At 37.0% G+C, this 12,088-nt stretch overlaps 2 pseudogenes; both read left to right on the top strand.

Annotated features, from left to right (window-relative positions):
* The first annotated feature begins 821 nt into the window (after positions 1–821).
* LOC100511984 (protection of telomeres protein 1-like) lies at positions 822–3,694 on the top strand (annotated as a pseudogene).
* A 7,077-nt stretch (positions 3,695–10,771) lies between these two features.
* LOC100511805 (olfactory receptor 7A10-like) lies at positions 10,772–11,557 on the top strand (annotated as a pseudogene).
* The last annotated feature ends 531 nt before the right edge of the window (positions 11,558–12,088 follow it).

Genomic DNA, 12,088 nt, shown 5'->3' with positions numbered 1-12,088 from the left:
ACAGCCATAAAATGAGAAAGTGGCAGAAACACAATAATAGTGGGGGAAATGAACACCCCTCTTATAGAAATGGACAGACCATCCATATAGAAAATCAACAAGAAAACAGAGGCCTTAAAAGACACATTAGACCAGATACACTTAACAGATATTTACAGAATATTCTATAGAAAGAAGAATATATATTCTTCTCAAGTGCACATGGAACATTCTCCAGGTTAGAGCATATCTTGGGCCACAAAGCAAGCCCCAGTAAATTTAAGAAAATTGAAATCATGTCAAGCATCTTTTCTAACCACAACACTGTGAGACTAGAAATGCACCACAAAGGAAAAAAAAGGAAAAAATCACAAACACCTGGAGGCTAAACATTATGCCACTAAAAAACAAATGGATCACTGAAGAAATTAATGTGGAAATCAAAATATACCCAGATAGTCCCAATATGAATCAATATTATGAAAAGTGTACAAGGTGAGTCCCGGACAGAATAATATTATGAGAAGGCTGATTTAGTTTAGATAAAAACTTGGAGGAGTTGTTGAAGAGAATCTCTTCACAGTTGTCTTTCTCAGGAGTCTAGTGTGTCGAACATCTTGGCACTTTGTAAGCAGCTGACACGAATTAGCCCATGTAACTGCCCTCACACTGCTCCACTGCCTTGGGGAAGGTTGGCATGCACACACTAAAATTAAATATTGCTACTAGGGCATGACTCAGGCAAGAACTTTGAGGGAAAAGATAGAAACTGCAATGTACAAATCATAATCTATTAATTTCCACAACTGAATTTGCTTTCAATGGTGCTGTGAAAATCTGATATGCCACTTGAATTAATAAAAGAAGTCAATGGAGTGCCTCAAGTTGATCTGCTAAGTAAATTACACACAGTATATTTTAGATCCTTACAGCCAGATTGTGATTACAGCAAGAAATATATCAATGGAAAATTTTCAGTTATCTCTTCTTTAACTAATGGTGAAAACAAAAATGCTGTTTTGAAGATTGGATGGCAAGAACAAGAAAATTCAAGTTCAGAGATCAGCGACATCAATGTATTATTTTTTGGAAAACTAGAGAATGACTGTGCTAAAGTTTTCTAAGATGGGGACACCACTGCAGTGGCTGGATTTGTTGATTTGTCAGCAGCATCGACAAGCAAAGATGGTAAACACTGCTTATTTTTGAAAGCATCTGATGATTTCAAATCAACTGCTTATGTTTATGTTAAATCTGTAAGAGATTTTTCTACAGAATCAATGTCTTTGGTTCCAACAATGCATTATAAATACATACCCCTGAATCAACCTAAGGGTGGCATGTCAACATCTGTAGTACTGTGATGTTCTTTAAGCTTCCATATCTCCATAAGCAAAGGAAGTGTTTATTGCTTGGTTGTAACAGTTGTGGACCTGACAAATGTAACGTTAACCTGCCTATTCTTTAGTGGAAATTATAAAGCCCTTCCAATAATTTATAAAAATGAAGACATTGTTCACTTTCACAGGCTGTAGTAAACACTGCAGTGCTATATGATCCCACAGGTAGTTGACTCTCTGGATGCTCAACTGAGGATACAGAGGGCTGACTATAAGTTATAAGAGGATTTTCAGTTCTGTGGATGATCCAAGTGTAAAAAATGAGACTCAAGGTATCACCAGTTCTGGCTTTATGTCTTTGACATTTGAGGGAAGTTTAGGATCTCCTATTATACCTTGTACTTCAAGCAAGGGTTTTAACTTCACCACTGAGGACCACAAAATGATAGAGGCTTTACGTGTTTGGGAATCTATTCATATTCCACCTTCTTCACCATTAGTGAAATTATGTGATGTTCAGCCAATGCAGTAGTTTGACCTGACCTGTCAGCTCTTGGGCAAAGCAGAAGTGGATGGAGCATGATATCTTCTAAAGGTATGGGATGGCACCAGGACACCATTCCCATCTTGGAGAGTCTTAACACAAGACCTTGTTATTGAAGGTGATTTAAATAACTTCCATTGGCTTCAAAATCTGACAATAGACATTTTAGTCTATGATGTTCAAGTGGCCAAATCTCTGAAGGTTGGAAGTTTTCTTAGAATTTATAGCCTCCCTGCAAGGCTTCAATAAGTCAATTCAAAGAATACGGCAACATTTTTGGCCCTAGATTTTCATCTCCATGGAGGTACCAGTTATGGTCAGGAAATCAGAGTCTTGCCAGAAAGTAAGTGATGTGGATCAACTGAAAAAAAGGTTTTCAAATCTGCAGATAATATATGTCAATCCCAAAGGGAGGACAACTTTTCAAATATTTCAAGCTCTAGATCAGTCTCACTCTATGAGGTTGACAGAAGATAATGTGCAAAAATAGAATGTGTATATGTATGTGTAACTGGGTCACCATGATGTACAGTAGAAAAAAATTGTATTGGGGAAATAACTATTAAAAAAATAATAAAATAAAATAAAGATAATTTTTTTTAAAAAGATGTCAACAGTTTTCAGCTATAATACTTACAGATGTTTGGAGAAAACCCCACCACGTCCCATTCTGAAACAAAAACCTCTTAAACAGGATCATGTCCAAGCAAAAATAAGGTCATGTTGACCCAGAACACTCTTTCAGTCTGTTAGATTTTATTGCCCTAAGTGTCATTCACTGCAGCAAGTTCCATATGAGGGCAATTTGGATATAATTTTTCAAGAGGGTGAAAACAAAACCCCAGATACTAAACTACAAAACACATCACTATATGATTCAAAAATCTGGACCACTAAAGATCAAGGAGAATGAAAAGTAGCAATTCATTTTCTGAAAAATTATGCTATTCTCTCACTTTCAAATGATTGCCTGATTTTTTTTTTTTTTTTTTTTTTTTTTTTTTTTTTTTTTTTTTTTTGTCTTTTGCCATTTGTTGGGCCACTCCCACGGCATATGGAGGTTCCCAGGCTAGGGGTCTAATCGGAGCTGTTGACACCAGCCTACGCCAGAGCCACAGCAACGCGGGATCTGAGCCGCATCTGTGACCTACACCACAGCTCACGGCAACGCCAGACCCTTAACCCACTAAGCGAGGGCAGGGATCGAACCCGCAACCTCATGGTTCCTAGTCGGATTCCTTAACCACTGTGCCACGACAGGAACTCCTGATTGCCTAATTTTGATAGAAGGAGGTACACTCATTGAAATTTGAAACTCTCAAACAAGTAGTGAGACTGGAAAGACTTGGCCTGTGAGATCTGGCCAAGAACTGGAATTTCTCGAACTTTCAACACCATTTCTTAAACAAGGAAAAATTCATAATTATGGATGTAAACAGTGTTCTAGTTTGAGATCAATACAAAAGCTAAATTCCCTGACTGATAAAACATCATGGATTCTGTCTTCTATGGCAGAAGTATTAGGTATGATGATGGAACAGGAATATAGGAAGTTTATATCATGGATTCTGAAAAATTCTTCCAGATTCCAGCTTCATAAGTCCTAGTCAATGATAATCTTCAGCAAATTATGGATATGATTATGGATATGCTTTGTCCTATAGGAGTAAAAATTAGTGCATATCCATGACTGGAATGCTTCATCAAGTCGTATAATGGTACAGGTGGGATGGAGCAACAAATTTGCTATCAGATTTTCGACACCACAATTTCAAGGATCTTATCTAATTTTGACATTCAATTTAGCATATGCAAAATATTGCAATTTTAGAAAAATTACTCTTTTCTATGATATTGACATAAAACACATAAAAATTTAGCCCTGTAGGTTATTTTCCATTTTAACCAGTATTTAAAAACTTTTTTGACAAATAGGCATTGTGTTATCTTAATGGCCTCTTGCAAGTTAAAAGTGTTCCTGTTGCACAAAATATCCAGTATGATGGTTGTGAGGGATATAGAGACATCAAATAAATAAGGACTGTGTTTTCACCCTAACATAAAAATCATTATCCCTATTGGTTTTTCCAAATCTCAGGCACTGATTTCTCTGCCATCCACAATCCCTGGTTGGTTGTGCAAATTTTTTCTGTCCTGACTTTTACAATAGCAGTGTGGATAATTTTACCATGCATTTGCACTTTTACTGAGTGCAAGGATTTGCTTTGTTTTGTTTTGTTTTAGTACAAGAGGATCTGCTTAAACAAATGTCCCTTGAAGAATTATTTGTTTGAGAGAGATACAGTGTGCTTGAAAGAGTAATTTGCTTTAAAGAGAAGTGACAGAATTGCCTCCCTTTAAGTGCTGGTATTGACCAATTAAGACTAAACCAGTTTTTTTTCAGACATGAATTCTGTGTTTGATTGCTTGTTTCACCATATGGTATTAGATATTATTCTGTTCCACCTCAATCTAATCAAGTGGTCAGATTTGCAGTGTTAGTGACATATTTATATTTGCAGTGTTAGTGACATATTTATATAACCCGTTTTGTTAGAGTCTTATGTAAAACATATTTCAGGTTGAACATTGAATGAAAGGTCAACTCAGTATGACAGTCAGCATTTTACCTGACAATATTTGTAAAATTTAAAATCATGCACATTCAATTTTATACAAATGCTTCTATAATTGTATATATGTAATGATTTATTTGTTTTATTTGCTAAGGATTGAGAGATACAAATCTGCCTAGTTCAATATAACTGAAGAATAAATAAATGCACATGTTTAAAAAATATATACCTAGAGAAAAATGACAATGAAAACAACCAATCCAAAAGATATGGGTCACAGTAAAAGCTCTTATAAGAGGGAAGTTTATGCTGTACGGTCTCACTGCAGGAAGCAAGAAATATCGTAAACCAACAACACATAACCCTACACCTAAAGCAAATAGAGAAAGAAAAAAAAACCCAAAGTTAGTATAAGGAAAGAAATCATAAAGATCAGAGCAGAAATAAATGAAATAGAGATGAAGAAAACAATGAAGGTCAGTGAAACTAAAAGCTGATTCTTTTAAAATACAAACATGTTTGATAAACCTTTAGCCAGACTCATCAAAAGTAAAAGGGAGAGGGTTTGAATCAATAAAATTAGATGCAAAAAGAAAAAGTACAACTGACACCAGAGAAATACAAAGGATCATATGAGACTACTATATTCATCTATATGCCAATGAAATGGACAAACTAGAAGAAATGGAAAAATTCTTACAAAGGTACAACCTTCTAAGACTGAATCAAGAATAATTAGAAAATACAGATGAATCATGAGTACTGAAATTGAAACTGTGGTTTTAAAAATTCCACCAAACAAAAGTCCAGGACGATTGCTTCACAGGTGATTTCCATCATATGTTTAGAGTAGTGTTGACACCTACTCTTTTGAAACTCTTTGAAAAAAAAGTGCAGCAGAAGGAACACATAATCTAATTCTATGAGGCCACTGTCATTCTCATATAAAACCAGAAAAAGAAACTACAAAAAAGAACACTAAAGGACACTATCACTGAGGAACATAGACATAAAAATCCTCAACAAAATATCAGAATGAATCCAGCAATACATTAAAAGGAAAGATCATATACCATGACCAAGTGGACTATATCCCAGGGATGCAAGAATTCTTCAATATTTGCAAACAATCAATGTGACACACCACATTGTAAACTGAAGAATAAAAATCATAAGATCTTCTCAATAGATATAGAATAACATTTTGATGAAATTCAACACCTATTTATGAAAAAATTCTCCAGAAAGTGGGCATAAAGGGAACTTACCTCAACATAATAAAAGCTGTATATAACAAACCCACAACTAACATCATTCTCAATGCTGAAAAACTGAAAACATTTCCACTAAGATCAGGAATAATGCAATGATGTCCACTTTCACCACTGTTATTCAACATAGTTTGGGAAGTCCTAGCAAATGCAATCAGAGAAGAAAAGGGAATAAAATGAATCCAAATCAGAAAAGAAGTAAAACTATTACTGTTTGCAGATGACATGATACTATGCCTAGAAAATCCTAAAGATGATACTAGAAAGCTACTAGAACTGATAAATAAATTCAGTAAATTTGCAGCATAAAAAAATTAATACATGGAAATCTCCTCATGTCTTATACACTAACAATAAATGATCAAAAAGAGGAATTATGGAACTATTCCATTTACCATCACATCAAAAAGAATAAAATACCTAGGAATACACCTACCAAAACAGCAAAAATGATTGTACTATGAAAACTATAAGTCACTGATGATAGAAACCAAAGATGACACAAACAATAGAGTGATATACCATGTTATTGGGTTGGAAGAATCAATATTGTCAAAATGACTCTAATACCCATGGCAATCTACACATTAAATGCAATTCCTAGCAAATTGCAAATGGCATTTTTCATAGAACAAAAACACACAAAAAAATAAAATTCATGTGGAAACACAAAAGATTACAAAAAGCAAAATTAATCTTGAAAGAGAAAAACAGAACTGGTGGAATCTCTTGACTTCAAACTCTACTACAAAGCTACAGTTTCCAAATGGTATGGTACTGGCACAAAAACAGAAATATAGATCTATGAAACAGGATAGAAAGCCCAAAGATAAACCCTCACATCTGTGTCCATTTAAACAATGACAAAGGAGGCAAGCATATACAATTAAGAAAAGATAGTTTCTCTAATAAGTGATGCTGGGAACACTGGACAGGTACATATAAAAGAATTAAATTAGAACATTCTCTAGGAGTTCCCTTTGTGGCTCAGTGGTTAATGAATCCAACTAGGAACCACAAGGTTGCTGGTTCAATCCCTGGTCTTGCACAGTGGGTTAAGAATCTGGTGTTGCTGTGAGCTGTGGTGTAGGTTGCAGACAAAGGATCACCCATTGATATGGCATGTGGCTCTGGCATAGGCTGGTGGCTACAGCTCTGATTCATCCCCTAGCCTGGGAACCTCCATATGCCGCAAGTGTTGCCCTATAAAGCAAAAAAAAAAAAAAAAAAAAAAAAAAAAAAAATTCTCTAAAACCACACCCAGAAATAAACTCAAAATGAAACTCTAAATGTAAGGCTGGATAATATAAAATTCTTGTAGTAAAATATGGGCAGAACACTTTGACATAAACTGCAGCAATATATTTTTGGGTCCACCTCTTGGAGTAATAAAAATAAAAACAAATATTTTAAAAATAGGACCTATTTAAACTTCAAAGCTTTTGCATAGCAAAGGTAATCATAACAAAAACAAAAATCAACCCAAACAATGGGGGGAAATCTTTGAAAACAAAGCAACCAACAAGGGATTAATCCTCCAAATATACAAACATTTCATGCAGATTTTTATTTAAAAATAAAACCAATCAAAAATGTTCAGAAGATCTAAATAGACATTCCTCCAAAGACATATAGATGGCCAAAAAACACTTGAAAATATGATCATCCTCACTAATAAGTAGAGAAATGCAAATCATAACTATAATGAGGTATCACTTAACACCAGTCAGAATGGCCATCATCAAAATATGAACAAACAATAAATGCTGAAAAGGATGTGGAGATAAGGGATCCTTCTTACACTGTTGGTGGGAATGCAAATTGGTACAACTACTATGAAGTACAGTATGGAGATTCTTTACAAAACTAAATATAAAACTACCATATGATCTAGTAATCCTACTTGGGACATATACCTAGAGAAAAATCATAATTTGAAATGATATATGTACCTCAATATTCATCACAGCACTCTTTAAAATAGCCAAGACATGGAAGCAACCTAAATGTCCATCAACAGAGGACTGGATAAAGATGTGTTACATATATACAATGGGATGCTACTCAACCACTTTTTGCAGCAACGTGAATGGACACAGAGATTATCATACTAAGTGAAGTAAATCAGACAGAGAAAGTAAACAGCATAAGATATCACTCATACACAGAATCTTAAAATGTGACACAAATGAACTTATCTGCAGAACAGAAACAGGCTCAGAGGCTTTGAAAACAAATTTATGGTTACTAAAGGGGGAAAGGCATGGAAGGATGGATTGGAGGTTTGGGACAATGTGTTTGGAAGGCCAAAGAATTAATGAAGAACAGTTAATAAAAACTAAATTCACCTGACTTTTAACCTGATCTCCCGAGAACACAGTCAGCTGGGAAAAAATCCTCCTGTCCAGACCAAGTCGCACAGGGAAATCAGGTGCTTTTTGGTCATTGTACCCGGAGGGAAGTGTACCTAACGAACAGGCATAGGGAGCTATAAATATCTCCTCTGCTCAGTCCCTGAGCTTGTACAAAGTGGACATGGGATGAGACAGGTTCTTGCTTTTGGAGTCCTAAATCTGGCTAAAGGACCAGTGTTTGACCCATTCCTATTCATTTGTCTGGGGAAACAGATGGTCTCCACCATCAACCACCCAGGAAGGGATTCAGACTTTCACAGAGATAACTTCCTCTCAGAGTTCTTATCCAGGTAAGTCCAAGAGCCCAAAAACTACTGCATAAAAAGGTCAGAAAGAATGATCTCCAAGAACATTAATTGAGGTAATGTCAGAAACAACTCAGCCTAGTCCAGAGCCTAGAGACCACAGTGGTGTTTTGCTTGCTTGGTTAAAGTGTCAATGTATTGTTATGATGCCAAAAAGAGAAGTGAACACTGAACTCAGTAAGGCAACACACACACACAGAATAGTCTTGTCTTACTCTACTCTTTTTTTCCATGTATTTTGCACCCCTAACCCATCCTGATTAAGTTAGAGTTGATAAAACTTAAATAGATCAGATCAGATTTTGTATAAAAGCTACCCAGAAATTCCAATTTGAAAGTTCCGCAGGATGTGGGGATGCCAGTGATGATAAAAATGGAAGCTCTATCAGAAGAAGAATGAGAGGCATAAAATGCTCCCATTAAAAGTTGAACGTATGTACAAGTATCTTATTAATTGGAGTAGATAGGATATTCCTTACAAAGGGATATAAAATGAAAAGAAGGTATTTCTTTCTAACACTTAAGAAGGGGCATGTGGAGTTCCCGCCATGGCACAGCGGAGGCAGATCCGACTAGGAGCCATGGGGTTACGGGTTGGATCCCTGGCCTCGCTCGGTGGATCCCTGGCCTCGCTCGGTGGGTTGAAGATCCGACGTTGCCATGAGCTGTGGTGTGGTTCACGGTCGCGGCTCAGATCTGGCCGGGGTTGCTGTGGCTCTGGCGTAGGCTGGCAGCTATAGCTCCAATTGGACCCCTTCCCTGGGAACCTCCATGTGCCGCAGTTGTGGCCCTAAAAATGTAAAAAAAAAGGGGGGGGGCATGTTTGACCATGTTTCCATATTGATGAAAAAGATCCACACCAATGAATAACTACAAATATGTCCTAGAAACAGCAGCAGCAAAAGATATATATTTTGCACTATTTTCTGTGAAAAATAAGAAAGAAATTAAGATGTGCAAGGGGGGAGGTGGTAATGAGCTTACCTTAAGCTTAGTTCTTTAATTGTGAGACATCAAGTGGCTATACAAAAGGCCTCTTGGTACCCAGGGTACTTTCAAATTGGAATTTCTGAGTGACCTTTGTACATAATATAATCTGATCAATCTGAGTTTTATCAACTGTAACTTAATCAGGATGGGTTGGGGTGGAAAAGACATGGAAAAAATACAGTATAAGAAGACAGGATTTCTGTGTGTGTGTCTGTGTGTCTGTGTGTCTGTGTGCCTGTGTCCATGTCCGTGTCTGTGTCTGTGTCTGTCTATGGATTGTGCACTATGAGAAGTCATCAGAGGAAGGGTACTGAGCTATGATATATTCCAGGGTGACTCTTATATTCAGAGGCCAGAACTCAATCAACTGAAGGAATTCATTTAAACATTCAGACATCCTTTGCAACAATTTCATGATGTGCTAGAGGAACATAATATGGATGAGGGACTCATTTTGACTTTAAGTTTTAGCGGGATCACGGAGGTCACCTTGTTTCTCAACAATCCTGGATACCATCGCTCCTCACTCTCCTTCCGGTCCATTACCCTCCCCACACTGACTTCTTTAAAAAAAAAAATTGAATTATCTTAAACAAGCACCTTCTTAGAATCTTTGCACTGGCTGTCTCCCTGCCAGGGATTCATTTCTCCTGATATGTTCATGACTCATGCCCTCTCCTCCTTGAAGTCTCTGTTCAAATATTAACTTATTTGTGTGTCTTTCCTCAAGGCCAATAAAAAAGTAGCACTCCTCTTTACTCTTTCTCTCATACTTGCTTTCGTTTTCTTCGTAGTACCATGTACTGTCTGACATGTGTACAATTTTTTATTTTTTTACATTTTTTTCTTCATAACTGGAATTTAGGAGCTTTTGTTTTCTGGTATGCTATAATCATTGCCTGGATAGCAACTAAAATATTATTAGCATTCAATTTATATTCCCTACACGAATGAAAAATTTTCACATTAAATAGGTGGAACCCATGGCATACTGGGGAACAAGATGAAAGTAGAATAAACTTGCTAATTAGGTATGACAGAGGGAATGTACTGAAGGGAGCCAAATCCATTCACAAAATATTGAAATTAATTTTTGACAGCCAATGAAAACAATGTGAGCTATTCCTGATTATGTGAAAATGAGTCATGTTTTCTTCCCCTTTCCTCCTAGTCACCTTCAACACATGGCACCAAGAAACATAACAGGAATTTCAGAATTTTTCCTTTTGGGATTTTCAGAGGGAGCAGCCATGCAGCCCCTCATATTTGGGCTCTTCCTCTCCATGTACCTGATCACAGTGTTTGGAAACCTGCTCCTCATCCTGGCTGTCAGCTCAGACTCCCACCTCCACACACCCATGTACTTCTTCCTCTCCAACCTGTCCTCTGTAGACATCTGTTTCATCTCCACCACCATCCCAAAGATGCTGTGGAATATCTACAGCAAGAGGCAAGTTATAACCTATGCAGGCTGCATAACCCAGATGTATTTTTTCCTACTATTTGCAGGATTGGATGACCTCCTCCTGAATGTGATGGCCTATGACCGTTTTGTGGCCATCTGCCACCCCCTGCACTACAGGGTCATTATGGAACCCCAGCTCTCTGGAATTCTGGTTATGGTTAGCTGGATTATCAGTGTTTGGCATTCCTTGTTGCAAACATTAATGACATTGAGGCTGTCGTTCTGTAGAGAGGTGAAAATGCCTCACTATTTCTGTGAACTCAAACAATTAATCTAGCTTGCCTGTTCAGACAAATGTCTTAATAACATGGTGATGAATTTTGCAGCTGGGTTGCTGGGTGGTGTTCCCCTTGCTGGTATCCTTTACTCTTACTATAAGATTGTTGCCTCCATACATGGAATCTCATCAGCTCAGGGGAAGTATAAAGCCTTTTCCACCTGTGCATCTCACCTCTCAGTTGTCTCCCTATTTTTTTCTACAAGCCTGGGAGTATACCTTAGCTCTTCAGCTACCCACAGCTCATACTTAATTGAGATCAACTCAGTGATGTACACAGTGGTCACACCCATGCTGAACCCCTTCATCTATAGTCTGAGAAACAAACACATTAAGAGAGCTCTGAAAGCTTTCTTTCATATGGCAGCCATCAGAAGCCCAGTTGACCTGGGCTGAAGAAGAGCACATGACTGAAGGGTTCAGAGCCTTGTGCCATACACTGCAAACCTTTGACCAGATTTTGGAATTTGAATCTGAGCTTCTATTTATTTTCTGGGATTTTCATTTCTTTGACATCTGCTTCTTGATATAATTTATGGAACTCACTTGATTAGCCTCATGATCTTCTCATATGCAAGTGTTTTCCCCTTTAACCGTTTTCCCACTCTCACATTTATTCTCAGCCTTGGATCTGAAAAATAGGAGAATTGCCATTTTTTTAAATAGGAATGGATGGATTTCTTAAGGATAATTTATTCTCAAATAACACAGACAGTACCAAGTACTTTTTCTTTTGTCTTGATAAAGTATGGTCATGAGTTGTACTGCTGCTATGGAAAAACTAGGCATCCCTGGCTATTTATATGTTCCTAACAGTGAAAATCTAAGAGCACAGAATTTCAAGTTGTTATATCATCCCTTTGAATATCACTCCCTTAACTGCTCTTCCTGGTATTCTGGATTTTAACTTGCTGTGTATTTTGTAAT

This window comes from Sus scrofa, chromosome 2 (assembly GCF_054392235.1).
Source record: "Sus scrofa isolate SSC_HxYL_T2T_F1_AM1 chromosome 2, Sscrofa_HxYL_maternal_Yorkshire_Landrace_v2.0, whole genome shotgun sequence".
In the NCBI taxonomy this organism is placed as follows: Eukaryota; Metazoa; Chordata; class Mammalia; order Artiodactyla; family Suidae; genus Sus; species Sus scrofa.
The sequence above is the reverse complement of the archived record's forward strand: the minus strand, read 5'-3'. Positions and strand labels throughout refer to the sequence as shown.